At 35.7% G+C, this 26,083-nt stretch overlaps 1 protein-coding gene across 1 annotated transcript in view; it reads left to right on the top strand.

Moving 5' to 3' along the window:
* Positions 1-501: 501 nt before the first annotated feature.
* Positions 502-26,083, top strand: part of LOC121732855 (5-hydroxytryptamine receptor-like) — a 111,144-nt gene continuing 85,562 nt past the window's right edge. Inside the window, exon 1 of the mRNA XM_042122845.1 lies at positions 502-675. The gene's annotated coding sequence lies outside the window, so the exon portion shown is untranslated. The remainder of the gene's footprint in view (positions 676-26,083) is intronic.

The raw sequence follows: 26,083 nt of genomic DNA, 5'->3' as shown, positions 1-26,083 counted from the left end.
CTGCTATGAGATCCTGTAAGATACCTTCGGATCTTGGAAAAAGGCCCTGTCCTTTAAAACTATCCTGTAGTTTTTGTTTCCTGAAAAATACAGCTTCCGCGTAATGACCGAATTTCGGTGAATCAAAGTAAAATATTTTAAAGTGTTTCCAAAATTTTCAGTATTTCCCGAATCATACCCGAGTTAGAAATGTAAATCCCGTCGAAATAAAACTACCTGCACAAAAAAACCTTCCTTTGGCAAAAACTAGAAAGTAACTTTTCGCCTAACGACAAAAACAATCATCGAGCCCGCTAATATTTCCGCGCTCACTCGGAAAATAGTTCAAATAGCCTGAGTGGAATATACAATTTTTCACGTAAAACCGTATCCCCTGTGTACACCATTAGCGCGCCTCAACTGTCAAAATACGTAATATAATCACGTAAAAAGCGGTACTGAGTCTGTGAGAAATCAACAGTTTTGCGCGCGCCAGTACCCACACCAGTCTCGCCCCGTCCACCGAGAGGTACGCTCGTGCGGACAAGCGTATAGAACGGAGGCAAATTTGAATTTTGAACTTTTTTTTCGCAAACTTTTCTGACGATAGAATTTGCGGTGAGCCCGTATGATGTGGAGTGTAGATGTAGGTTAGTGGATGCGATGACACCCAGATTTTGAACGTGTAACTGCCAGGTAATATCAATTTGTTATTTTATATCTATTGCATTATAAAATTATATGTTTATAGTTTATAGTAGTATTTGCTAATGGATTTTAAGGCACGTTGTAAAAAATTGTGGAAAAAATATACGAGCAGATTATAGCGAATCTCAATTTTAATTAAAAACAAACACGCGCTTCACATCGCCACGTTACTTTAATTTTTTTTTATATTTTATACAACATAAAATATTTCATAACACATAGCTACTGATCTAAAATCATACGCTTAGATTATTTTTAACCGACTTCAAAACAGGAAGCTATCAATTCGACGCGTATGTATGTAATATTTCCAGAACTGTCCAGTTTTTGTATGCTTCTGAACAAATGTGCCAAATCTCAAAAGTGTATGTATGTATTTATGTATGTATGTATGTTTTTATGTTTGTGCACGTATATCTCCGGAACTGCAAGTCCGATTTGAGTGATTCTTTTTTTGTTGTACTAGGTATTGTTCAACTTTAGTCTTTTTTTAGTTTTTGTTTAATCAAAATCGGTTCAGTCTTTTTTGAGATAGGATTCCCTATCAATCTATTTAGTTCTTAATTACGTACAATTTGAAGTCGGTTTTATCTTTTTAAAATATTATTGTTTACGCGTTTTATTTATTTTTTTTATGTCGTTATTGTAATTATTTTAACACCTCAAGAGCTGACTAGAGTTAGAAATATTTAAATAACATTACACCACACAGTATTACTTTAGACATTTTAACTAGACTAATCTAGTTAATAGAATCAGGCGTTACTTTGCGGAAATCCATAGCTTAAAATTTAGTTTGTTATTATTTTTAGCAATACTCGTATTCCGCGAAATAATCTTTTCATCGGTCATCGGTCTATTCATCATCAGTTCTCGAGCTTTGGCAAGACTAGCAAGATATATATTATAAGTATTATAAAGACAAAAGCTTGTGAGTGTATGTATGTTTGTTATTTCTTCACGTGAAGCGATTTTAATAGGCATGGAGTTAGCTGATACCATGAATTAACACATTAGCGTTTTACTGCGGGAAAATTTCACAATTTATTATCCCTAATAAATCACAGGCAATACCGCGGGGCACTGCTAGTTGATAAAGTGTAATAAGTAATAATAATCTATGGACGCTTCACACCACGTCAGTCTGGCCCTGTGCTAAGTAGGTACCTGAAGGACTTGTATTATGGGTACCAGACAACGGAAATATATTTAATACTTTTATGCTATACATATATTTAAGATTTTAGTATATAATACACATATTTAATAGACATCCATGGCCCAGGAACTTTGAATTTTTTTTGTTCCGTCGGCGGGATTCGAACCCGCGACCCCCGGCTTGAGCTGCCCGCCAACTGAGCCACATAGGTCGTCAAAGTGAAAGAAAAGTATAGACTATCGTGTTGAGAATAATATCATTGCCACTATGCAACTAATTTCAAGATCTCCGCACAATGTTCCGGAATCGATAGTCACTTATCTATATCCTGTATGTTATGGCTCCTGTAACATCTATACATACATATAAATAAAATTTGAGTGTCTGTTTGTAATATTGAAAGAACCGTTTTTTACTAAATGCATAAGAATGTATATAGGGTACAGCACCAAAACAATATTTTTTACAATTTTTGTCTGTATGTCTTTTTGTTCCGGCTAATCTCTGAAATGGCAGGAGCGATTTTGACGGGACTTTTTTAGGCACATAGCTGATGTAGTAAGGAATAACTTAGGCTACTTTTTAACCGACTTCCAAAAAGGAGGAGGATATATTTCACTTTTTTTTTATAAAGGAACCTTCAAAAGGGGACTTTTTTTCTTTTTTTTATTATCTTTGTTATCACATTTTGCTGACGCGGACGAAGTCGTGGGCAACAGCTAGTACTGGATATATAGATAAGTGATATCGAGTAACAAGTAATCTTGGGTGTCGGGACACCTAATAGGTATCAAACTTTACAATAATATTACCGAGGCGTGTCAGGACACGGCTCATGAAAGGGTCCCGTAGATATTTTACGTTTTTGTATATGCTCAGCGTGTTATTGCATGTTCTAAAATACGTTTACCCTTATTTTATTTAATTAAAGCGATATCTACTAGCAAATATAGTATTTACGGTAATTTTATTATTTGTATTTATTATTTAACTAGCGATTCGCCCCGGCTTCGCATGGGGTATAAAACATAATATAGCCAGTAGCCCCTGAAAAAAATTATTAAAATCGATAGCCTCAAATATTATATGAGGATGATAATATTATACTATGTATGATTTACACTGTGACTCACGTAGTCTACTTCTTATCTGTGCCAAATAACATAAAAATTGCTCCAGTAGTTCGCGAGATAAGCCCTTTCAAATAATTTCCCCCCGTTTTTTCCACATTCTCCTATTAGTCTTAGCATGATAAAATATAGCCTATATATAGCCTTCCTCGATAAATGGACTATCTAACACTGAAAGAATTTTTCAAATCGGACCAGTAGTTCCTGAGATTAGCGCGTTCAAGTTAGCCCTTTCAAATATTTTTCCCCGTTTTTTTCCATATTCTCCTCTATTTCTTCGCTCCTATTAATATTAGCGTGATAAAATATAGCCTAAATATAGCCTTCCTCGCTAAATGGGCTAACACTGAAATAATTATCAAAATCCGTTGCATAGTTTTAAAGATTAAAGGGAACAAAGGGATATGAGGGAAAAAGGGGACTTTGTTTATATAAGTCATGTATAGTGATGTATAAGTCAACAAATGTTAGTTTGATGTTCTTCAAAAAAGATCTATCCGAATATACAATTTTAAGTGTTTAATTTATATTTAAAATGACGATGGTCCACTAACTGCTTGTAAAACATCATATTCTGTACTAAACACAGTACATTCTCACTACTAACTCATTTTATATGGTGCCTCTTAATCAAACACAAGTTACTTAGACTAATTCATCAAATTATAAACATACACTCCCGAAATATAACTCGAAGTCGGGTAGATATTGTATTGTCTTCACCGTCTGTGATTGGGCTTGACTAACTATTGTATTGTAGCAACAGTCTGTGCACAATACAAACATACGCGGTAGCGTAACTCAGTTCTGTTCTTCAAATCAAAAATTGTGCACAATTGTGAGAATTTTTACGCACACGCCACGTTTAAACAAATTCTGCTCTCGGAAGTTATCTTGGCTTTCCAGTATAATGCCGTCAGCGCAGTTAGAAAAAAAAAAAAAAATATTTATTCACACCAAGTGATACCAACTTGTTGTGTGTAAAAGTGTAATCTTTAAACCAAAGTAAGATGGCGCTTGCAATAATTTATTATTTTTCTGTAATTTTGTTACCTGTGTTTTTAATCTCATTTAACATAGAGCGCTAAAATCACGCTTACAATATTATGTGCACCAGACTCGAGCACGGTAATATTATTATATGAGGCTGGGCCGGCTCGACCGGAGAAATACCACGTTCTCACAGAGTGAGTTTACCGGAGGCCCAATCCCCTACCCTATTCCCTTCCCTATCCTCCTCTGTTCCCTTCCTTTCCCATCCCTACTCTTCCCTATTACCTCTTAAAAGGCCGGCAACGCACCTGCAGCTCTTCTGATGCTGCGAGAGTCCATGGGCGACGGAAGTTGATTTCCATCAGGTGACCCGTTTGCTTGTTTGCCCCCTTATTTCATAAAAAAAGAAAAAAACAGGATGATAATATTATACTATGTATGATTTACACTGTGCCCCGCGTGATAGCTGGGACAAGTTAGTGACAATGTTATGGTTAGCTAGTGATACGTGTTAACATAACAGTTATGTTAAATGTTAATGTTCCAAATGCGAATTTGAATATGTTTCTCGTGTAAGCTACTGTATAACAACCTTTAACGACTGTAAAACGAGACACAAATTAGAATATTTTCAGAAAAAGATAATATTTTTATGTAAGTAGTAATAAAAATCGGCCAAGTGCGAGTTGGACTCGCGCACGCAGGGTTCCGTACCAATATAGAGCAAAAATAGGTAAAAAATATATATTTTTGTATGGGAGCCCCCTTAATTATTTCTTTTAATTAAATTTTATTTATTAATATTCAAGCATCAGTACAACTAAGTATTTTGTGAACATTAATTCAAGTGCCTATATATTGCCATTATTGATATCGAGAATAAAATAGCATAAAAATGACGTTTGTTGTATGGGAGCCCCCCTAAAATAATATATTTATTTTGTTTTTAGTATTTGTTGTTATAGCGGCAATAAATATACACAACCTGTGAAAATTTCAGAAGTCTAGCTATAGTGATTCTTGAGATACAGCCTGGAGACAGACAGACGGATAACGGACGGACGGTTTTTACCCTTTGGGTACGGAACCCTAAAAACTATTTTTAAATATACTTACAGGGTTAACTTTTAATATTAAAATAACCAAAAAAGGTACAGATAACGTTTAAAAAGTAGTTGACGGCTTGATTTTGTTACTTGAAGCTAATGATGTTTTAGAGTCAATTCAATAAAATCATTGTTATAGGAAAACTAGCCGTTCCGGCAAACGTTTCTTTGCCATATAAAGTATTTCGCCCGTATTATTTTATTGAAGTGACTAAATAAGTATGTCACCATGAGAACGTCCATCGCTATTTCGTCGCACAAACAATGGACGCCGTCAGTCTCGAGTTGTAATAATTTACTATCAATATAAAAAGTACCCAGTAGCCAATTCTCAGACCTACTGAATATGCATATAAAATTTGGTAAAAATCATTGAAGCCGTATCGGAGGAGTACGGTGACTAACATGGTGACACGAGAATTTTATATATATAAGATAAGATAATGAATTCTTAATGTTGCACTTGCAAATTGCTGCACGCTTAAAACTGATAATATTCCCTATATTATTTTCTACTGCATAATCCCCTACTCCGCACTGGCGGTCTCCCCCTCCGTCTTACGAATTTTCGATCAGGTAACGTGTTCTGCCACGAGTAAAATGTTCTGCCCATCTCAAAAACAACGCTTTTCCTTCAAAAGCATATCAAAAACAACCCCTGAAATTAAATATCAGGATTTTTTTACTTTCCATCTATAACCGCAATTTTAACATTGTAAAAATATATTATTAACTAGATGATGTCCGCAACTCTGTTGCGCCAAAACTCGTTTATCGCGCGGGAGCCGTACATTTTTCGAAACAAAAAGTAGCCTATGTCCTTTCCCGGAACTCAAAGTATCTCCATGCCAAATTTCAGCAAAATCGGTTCAGCGGTTTGGGCGTGAAGAGGTAACAGACAAAACGCTTTCGCATTTATAATATTAACTATGGATTTTGTTTAACACTCCCACACCACAAACTCAGTTTAGTTTCTATCAGCGATTGAACTTAGAAAAATAAACCTTACTAGTCATTTTGTCGTTCGGCGAATGTTTATATTAGATTTACTGGGTCTATTGACTGTCCGCTTTACATTCATGAGTTTACATCGACAACATTAGCGTTGTAAGGAATTCACTTTTTAAAACACGATGTCAAGAGGAAACTTTTTGATTTTATAGTGATTGTGAAAACTCATATGGGTGTATCTATACTATATAATATTATAAAGCGGAAGTTTGTTTGTTTAAAAATTATTTCAGTGTTAGATAGACTATTTATCGAGGAAGGCTATAGGCTATATTTTATGACGCTAAGACTAATAGGAGCGAAGAAATAGAGGAAAATATGAAAAAACGGGGGAAATTATTTGAAAGGGCTTATCTCACGAACTACTGGAGCAATTTTTCTGTTATTTGGCACATGTAAGAAACGTAGACCACGTGTAGGATCATAGGCTATTTTTGTGGACTAATTTATCTGTGAAATATCTACGCGGGCGAAGACTATAGTTGCAAAACTTCTGAAAAATTCCGAATAATTCCGGAATACTTCTGGGAAAGTTTCTTTAAATTTGAATTATTCAAAATGAATTTAATAAAAAAAAATATGAATTTTTATTTATGCTGAAAAATCATATTTTGCATCAATCATCGATCGCCGCCGCGCATAGAGCGTCGCCCGCCGGCCGCTATCACCGCTTCGCACGCGCCGACTGCCACGGCGAAATATTCGACGGAAACATTCGATTGCGGGGTACGAATCTTTCCGCGGGGTGAGGGAAAACTTCTCCGGGGAGCATCTCCCTTCCGCACCGCCGTCGCCCGCTCGTACGGGCGAGTGAGTCGTGCGAGCGGGCGACGGCGGCGCGGAAGGGAGATGCTCCCCGGAGAAGTTTTCCCTCACCCCGCGGAAAGATTCATACCCCGCATTCGAATGTTTCCGTGGAATATTTCGCCGGAATAATTCAATGGAAATATACGTGTTTGTTTGTGGTTTGTGGTGGTTGAGTGAATTATTTGTTCAGTGGCACATTACGTACTTAAGTAAAATATAAATTGTTTATCTATACCTACTTCTAGGTTTAATATTATAAATGCGAAAGTGCGTCTGTTTGCCTGTCTGTCTGTTACCTCTTCACGCTCGAACCGCTGAACCGATTTGGCTGAAAATTGACATGGAAATACTTTGAGTTCCGTGAAAGGACATAGGATAGTTTTTATCCCGGAAAAATGTACGGTTCCGGCGCGATAAACGAATTTTGGCGCAACAGAGTTGCGGGCGTCATCTAGTTTTATCATAAATTAGTAATGGCCAATGGGATTGATTTATCTATACTTACCTACTTATTACTTACTTATATCCATACTATCCATACTAATATATCCTATTGTAAGTAAATCAGAATAAAAACCATAAAAAATAAACGAACTTATATGATTAGGTATTATCAAAGAAAAGTAACAAGCCGTTACCAGCCGCTATTTATCGCTAGTAATGATAATAAGCCAAAAAAGCCGTTTCTCGCCGCTTGGCTAATAATGTTAGTAACCGGCATCACATATTCTTAGATACACAACTAAAGATAAATAGTTTACAACTTCCAAGCGCAATTTTCCTCGTTATTTTTGACAGTTGAAATATTCCCAAAGTTTCGGAATATTTCGGAATACTTCCGAAGTATTCGACGGGAATAATTCGGAATCTTTCCCGCCAGCATCTATAGCGAAGACGCGCGGAACGTCTAGTGCTTATATAACTCGAGCTTCATTTTCACTAATTTAGACTTTACTTTAGGGATCCCCTTGGAAGTGCCTAGACTAACAATTAAATTACGTCATGACTTCTAAAAATTTTACGAACTGTAAATTCTTCCGCGATATCTACCCCGTGACTCAAAGTATAAAATGCTATTATATTACACTAAAACTCATGCAACGATTTAAATCGTAAAGAGGCTAAGCGGTAACAGATAGTTACAGAAATAAATTAATACTTTCACTTAAATACAAAGTATAAATTCTGGAAACCCCTATTTTTCTTACATTTAAAATAATCAAGTCACGGTGTTTGTTACCAAAACCGAAAAGATTGGAGGAAGGTTTACGAAAATTAAGCTTATCAGGCAAGTTTGAGAATCGGCCAACAAATTCATACCTAACTAAAAAAACGTAATTTTCCGGATCAGTTATATTTTGCATAGTTTGTTTTCAAGTTTCGTAAAAATGTTGTTTTACAATTCAGTGAGTACACGAAGCATGAGGCGCATAATGGTCTTCAAAGTTGACTCCAGCCTACTCGGATATATTTCGCTTGGGACTCAAACGGAATACCTAATGATCCCGAAAGAGACAGCATGATCGATTTGTACTCCTCAGATGTGACAAGAACGTGAAGAAAAGTGAAACGTGGTTTTTGTTGACTAAAACTTTTAGAAAATATTATTGGAACTATTTTAAAATTGTTCAAATAATATTTTCTAATAGTCCATCCTTAAGGACAGACTATTAGAAAATTTTATGTTTTTTTTATGCAATAAATTTTTATGCAATTTTATGCAAACGAGCAAACGGGTCACCTGATGGAAAGCAACTTCCGTCACCCATGGACACTCGCAGCATCAGAAGAGCTGCAGGTGCCTTTAAAGAGGGAATAGGGTAACAGGGGAGGGTAAGGAAGGAGGATGAAGAAATATATTTAATCCTTTTATACTATACATATATTTAAGATTTTTATTATATCATACACATATTTAATACACATCCAGACCCGGGAACATTGAAAACTTTTTGTTCCGTCGGCGGGATTCGAACCCGGGACCCCCGGCTTGAGCTACCAACGCGCTCACCACTGAGTCACAGAGGTCGTCAACGTCGTCAAGTATGGATTGAATGGTGTAATTTCCGGTTTCTGACAGTTTTTACAGGAAATTTTAAGTGCCTAAAACATTACACCGGATTTCTATTAACGCTTGGAAATAGCTTTAGAGATGCGTTAAAGCTTTTTCAGATAAGAAGCCTCTTTGACACGACTTTTCCGGAGTTCCCGCTTTGTAAGGGTCATACCTAAACGTGACGTAACGTGACGATGCATAATAGCGATACACACAATTGAAATATCAAATGGTGTCCATGCTGGCTATATATTTGAGATTTTATGTTATGCATCGTCAAGTCTCGCTACGGTTCGTTTCGATGTGATTTTTTCTCGCATGAAAGAGTTTTTTGAAGTCGCGCCGATTCACAACAACTATACACGTTTGTAATGTCAAGGGTATCATACTATTTGACATTACAATTTTATATTTCTTTTATGTGACTTCTCAAAGCATAATATATATTATCTGTGATGGTCGATGAGCCAACTATTTACCTTTATTATAAAGGTAATAACGAAGGAATATTTGTAATCAATCAGGGTTCTTAAGCTCGTAACATATGACAACTGTTTGGCACGAAAGTTGACACAATTTAAAGCAATATGTGCTACATATTGCTTTAAATTGTGTGTGTGTTTACACGTGGGAGAGCCATGCTTCGGCACGAATGGGCCGGCTCGACCGGAGAAATACCACGTTCTCACAGAAAACCGGCGTGAAACAGCGCTTGCGTTGTGTTTCGCCGAGTGAGTGAGTTTACCGGAGGCCCAATCCCCTACCCTATTCCCTTCTCTACCGTCCCCTATTCCCTACCCTTTCCATCCCTACCCTCCCCTACTACCCTATTTCCTCTTAAAAGGCCGGCAACGCACTTGCAGCTCTTCTGATGCTGCGAGTGTCCATGGGCGACGGAAGTTGCTTTCCATCAGGTGACCCATTTGCTCGTTTGCCCCTTATTTAATAAAAAAAAAAAAAACATAGTTCTGCCTGGTGGCAAGTAGATTGGAAAGTTTAGAGAAATCCTTATTAACAGGTTTGAAAACATTAGTCCAGCAGGTGATGTTTTGTGACACTAGGGTCTGCCGCCTAGTTGCAAACCTCACAAGCCCCAAGCGGTCGCATGCGACCGCGATAACAGTAGAATAGATTTCAAGGAATCCGCGATCGAGGGATTAAATACCAAAAACCCTCATTGTCCATGATTAACGAATACTGTAGACAAAATACACAATCAGCATCACGAGATGTAACTTCATGACGCATAAATTCTTATGGTAATTTGTGCATCGTACACTCGCGTCTCGTTTCCCACCAGTGTGACCTGACCCTAATTCGGATAAGAAGCCTCTTTGACACGACTTCGAAGTTCCCGTTCTGTAACTTTCATTTTAATTACTTTTGTCACCACTTATAAGTTGAAGGCTTTTTTGCACTGCGAACACCTGTCTTAATCAAAACTTCGCTGCAATTTGTTATTCTTGCAGTTGTTCAGGTTTCATAATGGGGAAAATCTTGTGCTCAAGATAAAAGCGTTTATTAGACGATTTATCGTTTATCTTAGCATAGTAATTTTAGACTTATGATAATTATTATAATATTTAAAAAAAAAATTTTTTTTCTTGAAATCTTTGCTCCCGCGCGGCGACGAAAAACTATTTTTGGCTTCTCATTTTACTAAACTCCAAAGTATACGACATTTATAAGTTTTAACATACATCAGATTTAAATACTGTATAAATATAATCAATTGAACGTTATCTTACAAATTAAATATTCCTTTCTACAGTACGTTTAGATTATGTTGTAGCATAATGTACTATTAGAGAAGTTGATTCCTAGGCAGATAACGGGCCTTGGGGGGCAACTAAACGCCCCCACATAGATGTGTTTGCCAACGACCAGGCAGACGCCCGCTGATAGAACTGCGGTGGCCCCACATTTCCCGTGGATCTGTCAGTAGCGGCGCAGAAAGGAACACGGTCGGGTTTTAGTGGGTAGAGCTGCGGCCACTACCATCCATCGGTCGCAGCGAGTCCCACATACCCCGGTTGTCCTCCCCAGCACTGCCGGGGATGCATAATGGCATATCCCGACCCAAAAAAAAAAAAAAAAAGGCAGATAACGGGCCTACGTAATTTGGTCGCGTTGTATCAAACTCAGCCGACTAACATTGAATTGACGGGGTCCGTCATCTACATCTCATATAAAAATTCTCGTGTCACAATCTTAGGCCGCGTACTCCTCCAAAACGGCTTTACTGATTTTAACCAAATTTTATATGCATATTTAGTGGGTCTGAGAATCGGCTAGTGGGTACTTATTATATTGATAAGTGCATTTGTTGAATAAATAATAGGAAATTATTACAAATCGAGACTGACGGTGACCATTGTTTGTGCGACGGGATAGCGATGGACGTTGCCACGGTGACATAAATAATACGAAATACTTTTTATGGCAAAGAAACGTTTGCCGGGACAGCTTCAATGGTACATTTAGCTTAAAAAGTAATGTAAAAGCAATAATCATTGTCAAAACGAATCGTAATCAAATTATCACACTTAGCGCTACGTTCGGAAATGCTCCATTTATTAGAAATTTCCCAGCTATTCTACGTCAGGTCGAACAAAGAAAAAAAGAGTCGAATGAAAAAAGAAAAAAAAAGCAGAATATCGAATCACCGTGCCACCGTGATTGCATATTATCACGGACTTGGATTTTTTTTTGAAATGTTGGAAAATTGATTGCGAGCGTGGACAAGTTCGTTTTGTGAGATATTAGAAAAGTGGTTGACCTCGCCAGTGTTTGCTGGTATTTTGCTTGGCACGAATGGACTCGCTTCATCAGAAGTTGCTATCTAGTTGAATTGGCCCACTATGAGAACAATTAGAAATATTTGACGTAGCCATAAATATTTCCAATTGTTCTAATGGTACAACATAATATTTTAATCGCGTGGCAGAATACTTTTCTGGTTTGGTTTTTGATCCCCATCATGGACGCGTTCACGTTACGGTCACAGTGATCTTGACTTCTAGACACATAGTTAAAAACAATAGTAGTAGTAGTAGGAAAAACGCCATGGCCTCACGCAGCCTAGGTTATTTCTTTGGGGATAATATTTGAGACTTCATTTTGGCATTGGCACACCACTCTTCTGAATCGCCAAGATCGACAGTGCGAAGCTACGCAAAACGCTGAGATGAGATGAGGGAACCCGAGGGACATGCTAAAACTGTTATTTCTCGACGGTTCTATAGAAAATATGACGCACTTAGATTAATATCGTGCGTCACATTTTCTACCGTTACCTTTACGGTAGTATATACCCATCCTTCAAAATATTCTTAACGGTAGGAGAACCACCATGGCTCCGTAATTCCGGCATCTCTGGTCTGGCCATAAATTGGGAACCAATTAAAGAAGACCCCTCATCGTCGCACATAGGGTCATTAATTTAAGTAATTAAAGATCAGCACACGATAGACGACGCTATTACTTCGATGCATTGATGTACCATATTCAGAAACATCGCATTTTTAATAACATTTAGAAAAATGTCTCAAACATGTCTCAAAATATATGTTTTATTCAGATAACTCAGATCCATATGATTGTTAGTAAAAACTGATCACTATGTTAGTATTCTAAAAATACATTTAGCTATTTATTATAAAGTTGATCAGAGGATAATCCCCGCTGTCGACTATCTCCCTCAGAACACTGTGGATGCTGCCGCGGACCCTGGCCAATAGCGATGCAGTCCTTTTGCGGAGTATAGCCTCAAAACTATCTACATCCGCAGGCGCAAACATTGTTGAGGCACTACTGAGACGATAAACGTGAAAATATTTTGTTGAAGTTCACAAAATACTATATTTTCTTTCACTTGAATATAATATAACTCAGTAAACACCTACGAGACCTACCTTGAAGACCTACGAGGGAGGGAAGCCAGTCTCGCCAAGTTGGTCTAATTTGGCGCCATTAAGATGTTTCTTAAACAATGGAGGAACTTAGCAAGTTAACCGAACAGTAGTCCGACCTCAGAACATTACTTCTATAATCTGTGTAAAGTAAGGAATTTTACGTTTAAATATTATAATAAAAACAACAGCATGCCAAAAATCCTGATAACTTTTTAACGCTGTGTAAGGGCTCCGAGTTCCTTAGTTGGGACATCGATGTGAGGGCAATTTAAAGGGAGCCATTTTTAACGTCACGCTAAAATAACCATGGACGGACATTTTTAATTCAGAGGTCACTTGTCCGTGTCAGCTCGTAATTAAACTTTTGTTTATTAGCTGACTTTAATGGTTTACATTTAAAACGGTTTTCGCCTCGGTGGATTAAATGGTGAAAATTGGTAAAGTTGGATAGCGGTTCTTGGTGTCAATTAGATACCTATCTAATTCATCTGACAAGGATAATTTTTCATAAAACCTTACCAAAAGGCGTCAGTTCAAATGTTTTAAGTCAAATGTTATCTCATATTGTGTGCTTATTACTTGAGCTAAATGCCACAATGTTTAATTGTATATTTCGCATTATATTTCTCATAATTAAAATCACTATGGTAAGGACAATTTAAGGTGGCACCAGCGGTCATTGACCTTTCTAGTCTAGGAGCTATGTTAAAAATACTCGCACAGCATTCTGTTGACTTAAAAATAAAATTGTATTCTTGTTAAGAGACAGACTATTATAGTTTCATCGGAAAATGTCTTGGTAACCTCTTCGTATGATAATGTTCAACTATTTATGAGTTTGAACTTTGAAGTAATATAATTCATATTGTGTTCACACCGTGCATGCAAAATACGATATCACTCTTAGACTAGAAACATAACTCACTTCATTGTCAATCGCGATTTGTGTAGAAAATGACAAGTTTTTTGACATGACCGCTACAGACAGAATTCTGCGATTTAAGATTAACTCCTTTATAATATTATGCTTTTAACAATGATAATATTATTTATTTTAATCTTGTAAACTTATTAAGTGTAATCATAAATAATAATATTATTTACGATTACAATATTGAATTAATCCGCTTGGTATCAGATATACTTATGAATTGAAATTCTAAAAGACAAAGCATTTTGATCATCAAAATGCTTTGTGTCAAATAATTATCACATTTTCTGTTAATATTATTAACTACGAATATTTCAAGCGTCTTCTTATAATATTAACGGTTATTATCTATTATTAAATTATTTAATGGATCTGATAGTAGTTGTCCTGAACACACGACTAAAATTGAAAACTTTCGAAATAAGGTGTTACAATCTGGACTATTATATTAACAAAAAAGCTACTTAAATAGATGTTGACGAAAGTAGTAGTAAAATCTAGTCAGTTATACCAAAATCATTTCCAGTCGTTTAGGAAGAGTATATTATTAACACTTTGAGGCCAATTACGTGTATAGACGTGATAATAATAATAATAATATCTATGGACGCTTCACACCACGTCAGTCTGGCCCCGTGCTAAGTAACTGAAGGACTTGTGTTACGGGCACCAGACAACGGAAATATAATATTTAATATTTTATACTATACATATATTTAAGATTTTAAGTATATGATACACATATTTAATACACATCCATGACCCAGAAACATTGAAAACTTTTTTGTTCCGTCTTCGGATTTCGGGATTCGAACCCACGAAGCATGAGCGTTGCCAACACGCCCAACGACTGAGCCTCGGAGGTCGTCGATGATGACCTCCGTGGCTCTTTTTAATTGATGTTAAATACTAATAATATTTAACATCAATCAAAAATATGTTTTCATTCGCCGATCACGTCATGCCGCGTGATCCGATTTCCGTATTGTTTATATGGACTATCACGTGTCTTGCCGTGTTTGGACTTTATTGAATAGAAAACCACATACCTACGTTAGGAACACACATGCAAAATTAGTTTAACAACCTTTTTTGGCGTCCTATTGTTCCCTATTCATTAACATTTAAAAATAATAATCACTAACACACTTACGAGGCATTGCTTTTATGTTTAAATAATTTGGAACCAATTAAGTACAATAATCTTTTGCAGTAAAAGGAAGTGTTAAAATTGTTACACCATTCCGTTAATATTTTTGGTTTGGTTTCTGGTTTTCTAACTGTAAACAAGTTTTGTTACGAGCTCCTATCTTTAAATAAAATTATATGCTTAAAACTGAAGAAATAGTTACTTACTTAGTGTAAAATTGTGGTTATAACTGAAGCTTAAGTGTTAAGTGTAGAAATTATACTTTACCGACTGTAAAAGTCGTACATTTCACTGAAAAGGTACGTGATCACAACGTTATTTTACAACATTTTTGAATTCCTTTACAAAGAATCAAACCAATTAAATTAAAATTGCAATAACGGAGAACGCAATCGCACAAGCCATTGGTTGAACAACTGATTTTGACAAGTGACAATTAGCCGTCAAAGCGTTACGTCAAGAGCATAACTGAGCAAAGACTATTGTCTTTGCTCAATAATGCTCAAAAATATTATTATTTTTTACGTCAAGAGATTTAGAACAAAGAAATACGCATATATCCTTTATAAATTATTCTGTACAATGGATCCAAAAATTAAAACATGTGCTGGATGTAAGGCCAAAATTGTGCAAGATTTTATTCATTGCCGAAAATGTAACAAATCATATGATCTTGAATGCGCCGGTATTTCCAGTAAGATGCTTCGTGGCAAGAATAAGGAAAGCTTAAACTGGATATGTCACGAATGCATTAGTAAACAACCAAAGTCGGGTAATGTTAATACACCTGTACGCAATGTTAAAGACACTACATCTGCATCGCCTACCTCTCCGACCTCACAAGCTACTATTAAAGATACCACCGATTCTGATGACATGAATATCACCTTCAGAAGCAATAATAAGAAGGTGACGAAACAAAATGACCTTACTTTATCCGCCACGATGGACAATATGAATATAAATCTTGTTGCTGCAATCAGAGATGAAGTACTTAAGGCATTGAAACTTGAATTGCCAGTAATGCTGAAACAAGTCATAAAATCTGAAATAACTGTTTTCAAAGAGGAACTTCAAGAGCTGCGTAATTCTGTTGACTTTATAAGCGCTAAACACGATGAACTAACACAAACCACAAATGCTTTAATAGAGGATAATAAAACATTGAAAAACGAAAATCTTACATTAAAATCCACCGTTAATGATCTAACAGAGTGAATAACCTGGAACAGCATTTACGAGAAAATAATCTTGAAATTCACGGCATACCTGAACATCGTGGAGAGATATTATCAAACATAATACAGCAGTATTCTAATGTCATTGGCCACAAGTTGAATGATGGTGATCTGCTTTTCTGCACCAGAGTAGCCAGACAGAATAAGGAGAGCAAACTACCCAGAACGATAATAGCCAAATTCAGGAATATAAAATGTCGCGATGGTTTTTACTCTGCAGTTTACAAATTCAATAAGGCGAATGCAAATGACAAACTGAATACTGCTATTTTAGGACTTGGCGGAGAACGCAAACCAGTCTATATATCGGAACATCTTTCACCTGCCAACAAAGCACTTCATGCAGCCGCCCGCCTCAAAGTCAAAGCATGTTCCTATAAATACATTTGGGTTCGAAATGGACGGATCTACGTTAAAAAAAAATGAGAACTCCTCAATAATAGTAATTAAGAATAATGACAGCCTTGAATTGATCCGCTGATGCCTTTGATCAGCTTAATTATTATTGTAAAAGTTATTACTTAATTAAATATTACAAATGGCGTTATCAATTTACTATGTACTTTATAAAATGTTAGAGGGTAAAAGACAAAGATTGTTGATGTATATAATGAAATAATATCAAATAATTATGACATAATCAGTTTTTGTGAAACTTGGTTAGACGATACTGTTTTCTCACCTGAGCTAATTGATGATAGATATTATGTTATACGCGGGGATGGGGATAGAATTTTTTTAAATCATTATAAAAAACATCATGGTGGCGAAATTTTAATTGCTGCACTTAAAAGTCTAGACGTGGTTGTTCGTAAAGATTGGCAATCAGTTCTACTTGAGGATCTCTGGATTCAAATCAAATTAAACAAAAATAGTACATTTAATCTGTGCGTCGTTTACATTCCTGATTACATACCTTCTGATATTGTAGCAAAGTTTGCTGATACCTGCACGAATGTTTCTAACACTTATACTCTAAACACATGTATTATAGGGGATTTTAATCTACGTGATATAACTTGGGTAAAAGAATCTGGTTGTCCATCAAATTATTCTTGTGAGAAATCTAATTCTATTTACAATCTCATTCATAACACATCTCTTCGTCAAATAAATTATATACCCAATGCGAACAATAGGTTACTTGATTTAGTTATCACTAATAGTGAACTGATTGAACTATCATCAGCAATTCCCATCTCTTGCCAGGATAAACATCACCCGCCCTTAGATCTCAATTGGAAAACATGTATATCCAAGCCGTTGATGTTAAATCCATCCTTCGAAAGGTTTTGTTTCCGCAAAACAAACTATGTGGAATGCAATAATGATCTTCTTCAAATTGACTGGAAACAAATGTCACTCTCTCTTAGTTGTGATGAGTACACCCATTTTTTCTATGACACTCTATACTCATTGATTGAAAAGCACACCCCTAAGGCCAGGGCCATTCAAGGCAATAAGTACCCTCATTGGTTTTCTAAAGGCCTTAGAAGATTTTTAAAAGCTAAAAATAAGTATCACCAACGGTTTAAAAATTTGGGAACCACGCGATTATGATACGTTTTCTATGTTAAGAACTAGAGTTAAGAATATGATAAATGAATGTTTTAAATTGTATATCGAACAAATTGAAAATGAACTGACAACAAATATTAAAACTTTTTGGCGCTACACCAAATCAAAGAGGGCAACTGATCACATTCCGTGTAAAATGTTCTATGAGGATCGAATAGCTGATAAGGGTGAAGACATTGTGAACTTGTTTGCTGACTACTTTTCCTCAGTTTATGATGCAAGTACTGCTAATAACTATAAAACGTCCACTTTGTCCTCTTACACTTCGATAATTGACTTTCAAGTACAAACTTCTGACGTACTTAAAAAATTGAAAAAAATTGACTTATCTAAGGGAGCCGGCCCTGATGGAATACCACCTATTTTATAAGATTTTGCGCCTCAACTCTAGCATTACCTTTATCAATAATTTACAATAAATCTTTAAGTGAAGGCTGCTTTCCTTCCTTGTGGAAAATAGCACGTATCACACCAATTTATAAGGACGGTGGTCTGATGTCAAAAATTATTGACCGATTAGCATACTCAGTTGGTTTTCCAGGGTTTTTGAAAGTTTTGTACATGAACATATCTATAACTCTATTAAGAGTAGTCTCAATCCCAGACAACATGGATTTGTTTCCAATAAATCTACTAATACAAATTTACTTACATACACTACATTTATCTGTAATTCCTTCAATGAAAGCACGCAGACCGATTCAATTTATATTGACTTTTCAAAAGCCTTTGATAGAGTTAATCATGATATACTGCTTGAAAAGGCTCAACATTTGGGTATTCATGGTAATCTCCTCCGTTGGTTGTCATCTTATATTCGCAATAGAACGCAATTGGTGGCCTTAAGAGGTTTTGACTCGATACCTATTGCAGTGACATCTGGAGTACCTCAAGGATCCAATCTGTTGTTTCTTTTGTTTATTGATGATTTGCTTTTTATTATAGTGAGTGAATGTTTAGCATATGCAGATGATATAAAAATTTATCGACGCATCAAATGTATAAATGATTGTCTGACTTTACAGAAAGATATCAACTCTGTCGTACAATGGTGTAAAAAGAATCACATGTCGCTTAATATTAAAAAATACAATGTTATATCATTTACCAAGAGCAAAAAGGCTTTATTACATAATTATACAATTGATGACATCACAATAACTCGTACTAAAGTAGTGCGCGACTTAGGGGTCATGTTTGATTCAGATTTGTCCTTTAGACACCATTACGATGTCATATGCAGCATAGCAAGTAAAATGCTATCATTTATTATTCGAACTGCTAGACCATTCAAAAGTACTAAAACATGGATTGTACTCTATTCTGCCTTGGTAAGATCAATCTTAGAATATTGCTCATCAGTGTGGTCCCCAATATATCACATACACATTGACAGGATCGAGTCTATACAGCGTCGTTTTTTAAGATCACTGTGTACTAGATATGGGATCAGACGGAAGATCCCGTTATATGAGGACAGACTTAATAAATTCTCTTTAAAGAGTCTTGAAGGCCGCAGACAGATGTTTGACTTATGTAATTTACACAAAATAATTAACGGAACCGTGGACATAGAGATCTTGAATCAGATATCGGTTAAAATTCCTACCCGATCCTAACATCCCTAAGTATAAAAACAATGTAGCTAAGAATAATCCTGTTCAAAGAATGTGCTCTCTTTACAATAGTATTTGCTCAGATTTTGACATATTCCATAGTAATATATACTCATTCAAAAAAGACATATTAAAATATAACTTAAAATCCTAATCAATAATATAGTGACATATCTATGACAATAATAATCATTAATAATTAATTATATTATCTATTCATGTTTATAATAATTATCTATTTGACATCTATTAAATTACTTATTAAGATTTTGTTTTTGTGTGTACACATTATAATTCTGACTTTTTGCTATATTCCATTGACATGTTTAATCTTAATATAATTTAATTTGCAATAATATCTCAATGTAATAAAATAAAATAATTATTATGTAATAATAGTTATCATAGTTTTATGTTATACTCAGAAATTTTGTTGCTAATGTAATAATGTAGGTAGGTACTTTGCTTGAAAATTATTGTTAGTTAACAATCACACAATATATAATTCATTTAAGTAATTGTTCTTCAGTTTAGTAGTTAATAATTTCATAATTTCATATTGTATTTTGTGGAGTTTTGATTATAAATGCCGTGTCACCTGCTAAGGTACATGAATAGAAAAAATTATAATAATTAATATGCTTATTTTAATGATATTTCGATGTATGTGCTGTTTGGTGTCCTGATTAAATAAATAAATAAATTTCGTTAAACGTTCATTTATATACAATGTATGCGGCGCAGTTTATTAACCCAAAGAGATGGGCGTTTAAGCGATTTAAGGGTAATCTCGTGTGATATTAAAGTGCTGGCATATACCACAACATTATTATTTTCCCTCCTTGATAATGCACGGTAAAGATTGGTTTAAATGTATCTCTATTCTCAAGTTTCCTTACTTAAGGCTAGCCTGTTTCCTTATCCATACTAATACAATAAATGCGAAAGTGGTCTGTCTATCTGTCTGTATTTTACCTTTTACTCGAAACTCGCGAAACACAGCGCAAGCGCTGTTTTAACGCCAGTTTACACTTAAGAAATTCTATTTCTTCATATTTTAGATGTCTAAAGTGTCAAAAATCTGATATCAGTTTTTGGAATAAGGCTGCTGGTATGAAAGTTTGAGTCCCGGGAGAAGACATGGGATACTTTTTATCTCGAAAAATGTACAGTTCCCGATAAATTGTTTTGAAGCAACAAAGCTGCGGGCGTCATCTAGTAGTAATCAATATTTAAGAGTTATTAAGATTGAAGTTATTTAACGATTACGTCTTATTACATTATATTATGACGACCTCAGTGGCTCAGTTGGTGGGATGTTGGTAGCTCAAGCCGGGGGTCGCGGGTTCGAATCCCGCCGACGGAACAAAAAGTTTTTAAAGTTCCTGGTTCATGGATGTGTATTAAATATGTGTATAATATAATAAAAATCTTAAATATATGTATAGTATAAAAGTATTAAATATATTCCGTTGTCTGGTATCCGTAAGACAAGTCCTTCAGGTACTTACCACGGGGCCAGACTGACGTGGTGTGAAGTGTCCATAGATATTATTATTATTATTAAATAGCCATCAAAAATATTGATCGACAATTAATGTGTGCGAAGTTTTCAGGGAAATACTAAAGAAAATATTGGCTGAGCTTGAGTTTAAGCAACTAAGTACAAAAAGTTAACAATTCAAAGTTAACTTATGATTGTGTATCTGAAAACTGCAATGTGATATCGTATCGTAAGTGTCTAAACACACTAGGCCGAAAATACGCGGCCGAAGTTCGGCAGGATTACGCCAGCAATGCGCTACGCATACAATAATATTATAACGCGACGTAATTTCGGCATGGTGTGTCATCGGGTATATAAAATACCGAATCATACCGAACTTCGGCCGCATTTTTTCGCCCTAGTGTGTTTAGAGACTTAAACCTTAACTGACATCAATACCGGATTGGATGAAGTAAAAATCCCACCCAGATCGCCGGATAAGCTGCTATTTGTACAGTTCTTTTGTTCTTTCGTTGGTTTTTCGGTTAAATAAATGGACTAAGCGAAAGCAAACATTTCCTATTTACTGTAGAGAACGTTTAAATTATACGCCGAAATTGAGTGGGTCACTTTGAGGAAGTAATTGTATTCACTTAGCTCTGCTTTTCACGTGGGCGGTTTCATTACTAAACCTTATATACCTATATAACACTGAAAATTCTCATGTCACGATGTTACAGAATTAAGGGTCAATTCAGACCGCAACGCGACGCATTTCTAAAGTATGGATTTGACAGATTTGCGAGACGTCTCACCCAATTGAAGTCTGTCAATTCAGTACAAATTTAGAAATGCATCTACGCGTCGCGTTGCGGTTTAAATTGACCCTAAGGTTCGATTTGTATGCGACCGCCCGAACGCGCGGTTCAGCGGCAACACCGCCAGATCACAAGCTATTGTATGTACTCGTAAATGACAGCGCGGACGCGCCGCTACCGTACTTAAATAAATCGTTACTAATTGGTTGTCATCTCCGTTGTCATCATGTTCCGTTGGCGGGATTCAAACACGCGACCCCTGGCTTAACCATTGATTGAGCCATAGAGGTCGTCGTGTTATATATATGTACATAAGAGGACATAATATTATTACATAAGATATGATCCGAGTGTGGGTCGTTAGCGTAATGTTACGGCTTGTATTTATTAAACGACATAATATTACTGATATAATTAGATTCTTACGTAGGCGTGAAATGATAATAATCTTGCTTACAAAATATATAATTTGTAGGCTCAAGGAGGAGGAAAAAAACGGTTGTTACATAATCTTATATATCAAATTCTCGTGTCACAATGTTAGTTACCGTACTCCTCCTAAACGGCTTTACTGATTTTTACCAAATTTTATATGCATATTCAGTAGGTCTGAGAATTGGCTACTGGCTACTTTTTATATCGTTAGTTATTTATAAGTAATTAATATTTATGTTGCTAGTTGTAAATATAATAACCTTCCTGCTATTTCTACTAATGGCTCAAGTTCGATTTATTAAAGTGATTCTCAAATGATTCTCAATCTAAATATCTAAATTCTGCAAGAACCATTCGTCCCGTATCTACATGAAGTTTAACTTCAAAATCAATAAGGCTTTTTATGATGCAATGACCAAGGAAGAACGGATTAATTTATATGTATTTGAATATTATCCCTATCGCATCGACAATCCGGATTCCGGACGCGATTAATTAATATTATATATAACAATTATTATTACATCAAGCATTACAATGTTTGAAGGTTTAGCTAAAATTCTATCATGCTCGTTCTCACATAATATTTAAACCTGATTAAAATCTCGTCTCTGGAGGCTGCGCGCGACACAATGTAAATCTTCATGCACCCGTGCATGCATGTGAAACGGCCATGTGAATTTTACATGAAGAAATTGTACGTGTAGATACGCCAACCCGTTTGTCAAAGGTACAAATGCGATTAGTAACATAGAATATCATTGTGCGAAAGTAAAAAGTTTAAATGCGATAGTATGTCTCTTACCTCTTAACCCATCAATTCCCAAGCGGCAGCCAGCTGCCGCATAGCAATTGAAAATTTATTGTGTCTGCGATACCCACGTTGGAGTTGTTAATGCCCAAACCCCTGAACCGATTTTGCTAAAATTTGTTAATGAGATACTTACGGAGTCGAAGGAAAAGACAAAGGATACTTTTTCACCCGGAGAAATGTCTAATTTTTTTATTGAATCTTAAATACTGCATTAGACAATTATTACACGGCCAGTCTGTCATCATTTGACTTTAAGCCCGGTCGCACATTGTCCGAATTCTGATCAGAAACAGTTGAATTTCGCCGGACCGCCACCCCGCACACTATCCGAAATATCCTTCCGGCGAGTTCGAGCTCACTCGGCTCAGTACAAAATGTAAGAGACAGCGCGGACGTTCAACTGTTTCTGATCAGAAATTTCGGACAATGTGCGGCCGGGCTAAATCTGAGCCTGTCGCAGGAATTATGTCTAAAAATAATAAAGTCAATATTTTGACAACTAAATATCGATAAAAAAGCTTTGAAAGAAACTTATATACCTAATTTAATTTTTTATTTGAGGTCGGATTTCAACCATTGGGTGATCTCTAGTACAATAATAATTATTCTATATTATGATAAATAGTTTTCTACTCAGCCATGACTGGAGTTTCGTGATCACTTAACTTTAATTTAATGAATATTTTGACAAAAAAATATTGTCAAAAGAGAAGTGACTAGAAGTGTATTTAAGAATTCAGCACACAGTATAAAAATTTAGTGAGCATAGCTGTTATAGCAGTCGTAACTGTTTTGTTTTTTGTACACCATGTTTACCCTTAGAGGTTGAAAAGCTAAATCATTTGTGGCTATTTTTTATCATCGGTGCCTTTTTACTATCAATATTGGACAATGGACATGTTTGTTCTATGTGTTTTTCTGACCTAGGCTGGACAAAACAGAAAACACTGTATCATACACATTACAACAAAGGTGCAAAAATATTGGTTATCTATTCTGTCTATCTTCTATAAAATTGAATTTTTAATTTGCTAGTGTAGCCAAAGCTCGATAACTTAATCGATTTAGCTAATAAATAATCTTGAAATATTCATAGAAGTCCAAGGAAGGTTTATATTGCCTATATAATAATAATAATATATTATATGCGGATATTATACGCGATACGAAGTTTGCCGGGTCATGAAGTACACAATGAGTAATAATTATAACCCCCACACCGGTTTCGGTGACGGTGGCCGCCGTTTCATTGAAATCAGGCCAGTTACGAGTTGACGTACGTAGTACGAGGAGAAATTTTATAGGACCCAAGTGTGTGCGCAATACACAAGAGCACTCGCTATTCCTTTTACTCTCATATACCCAGTAGGACGGAAGACCGACACGACCGGCGAGAGGTCAGGCGCAGGACCGACTTTTTACATGCCCATCCGACGCATGGATCATCCTACTTGTCAGACAATCAGGTGATCAGCCTGCATTGTCCTAACCGAACTTGGAAATAAAATGTTTCCAACGCAGGAATCGAACCCACCCTCCGAGTCAAGAGCCATGCTCTGAACCACTGGACCACGGAGGCGTTAATGAATGAGTAATATGTAGGAGTAGAAGGACTATTAAAACGGCTTTTATTCGGCCTCAAAGAAAATATGCGTAAAAAAACTCTCTAAAACTCACTTTGCAAATTGATAAAATACACAAAACGCGAGAAGTATCTGTCCCGAAAGGGCAAAGTTTAGTAACTCGAGTTTACAATATTCCATTAAACATCAAAGACGGAATCGCAGAAAATATTTCCATTTCCAAAGATTATCCGAGCGAATAATTAATTTAACTGGCCGGTATAGGTTCGTCCCCGATGGCATAGATACTAACCCAAGAGCCAGCGGCAGCCAGACTTGTCATTTTATAAAAGCTAAAAGTTTACCTGTTTATGACCCAGTATAATAGAGGTAAAAACAACAAGCTATGGAGTCTTAGTCGCGGTTACTTTAGGAGGTATCCAGTTCTGAAGGTCTAACTGACCATCGATAAAGAGTTAAGCTCAATTTTTATCTTATTTTCTTCTACGTCACTTTAGGAGTCTCGTCTTTTATGACAGTTGCTTCCCACCGCCACGTCAAAGTCTAATAAAAGGAACTTTAAGAGTGTCTGGCTGTCGCTGGCTCTTGGATTATACCGTGCGAAAGGAGGGGCTTATTTATAGCGGTCTTACAAATGGGTGAATTGCATGACGCTCGTGGATTTATGGATGGCTTGTGATTGAAAAATGTTAAGTTACATACCTTTTGTCTGCGACGGAAATGCGTCCTGTAGAATTCGAACTTGACTTTAATACATTTGTATTATGTACGTTTTCGCGCGGAGATAAGAATGTGTGCCTTTATTGGTGATCTGTATTGTTATATCTTTGATTAGTAATTTATTATTATTAAATTTAAGTTTTGAAATATTTTAACAAAAATATAATATGATTCCTATTTTATTTTCTAACTATTATTTTTTATGCAATATAAACGTTGTTCCTTTTATTATTATTCTTCTGCAAGAAAATGTTTAAATCTTGTAAACATTTACAAATCTTAATATATTATCACTATAATGTTGCACATAAAATGCATTATGCTACCGCTAAAGCGCATTTCACAAAAACCTTATACTTTACATAAAGTGAATAGCAATTTCATAACAAAGCAGTTTTAGCATTATAATAGAGTTTCATACTTGAAAAGCATCGGTTTTGCGTACAAATATTATTTTGTGCTTACAAATGACAAAGAAAAGCGTGGTAAGATTTTTTCGCACAAGTTTTCGGGCGGATTATAATAATAGGATGTGAACATAAAATATGATCAAGATAATACCCGCTGTTTTGTTTCAAGACCGAATTATGAGCATTATTAGGATTAATGTTGCTATAAATTCTAATCTTTGCCACCGAGTGTGTAAATTCGGTTACATTTTTCCCACACGCGTGCTAACTTTCAATATACAAATACAAATCTTTATTACCATAATCTTAGTTTACAATTTCAAAAGTGGCGGTCCCCCAAACTAGGCGCAGCCTGTGCTATGGGGGAATTTTTAACGAATTACAATAAAAAGAGTGCCAAAAAAAAAAACAGAAAATTAAATTTAAATTAACAAAAATATT

This window comes from Aricia agestis, chromosome 13, assembly GCF_905147365.1.
Source record: "Aricia agestis chromosome 13, ilAriAges1.1, whole genome shotgun sequence".
Lineage (NCBI taxonomy): Eukaryota > Metazoa > Arthropoda > Insecta > Lepidoptera > Lycaenidae > Aricia > Aricia agestis.
The sequence above is the reverse complement of the archived record's forward strand: the minus strand, read 5'-3'. Positions and strand labels throughout refer to the sequence as shown.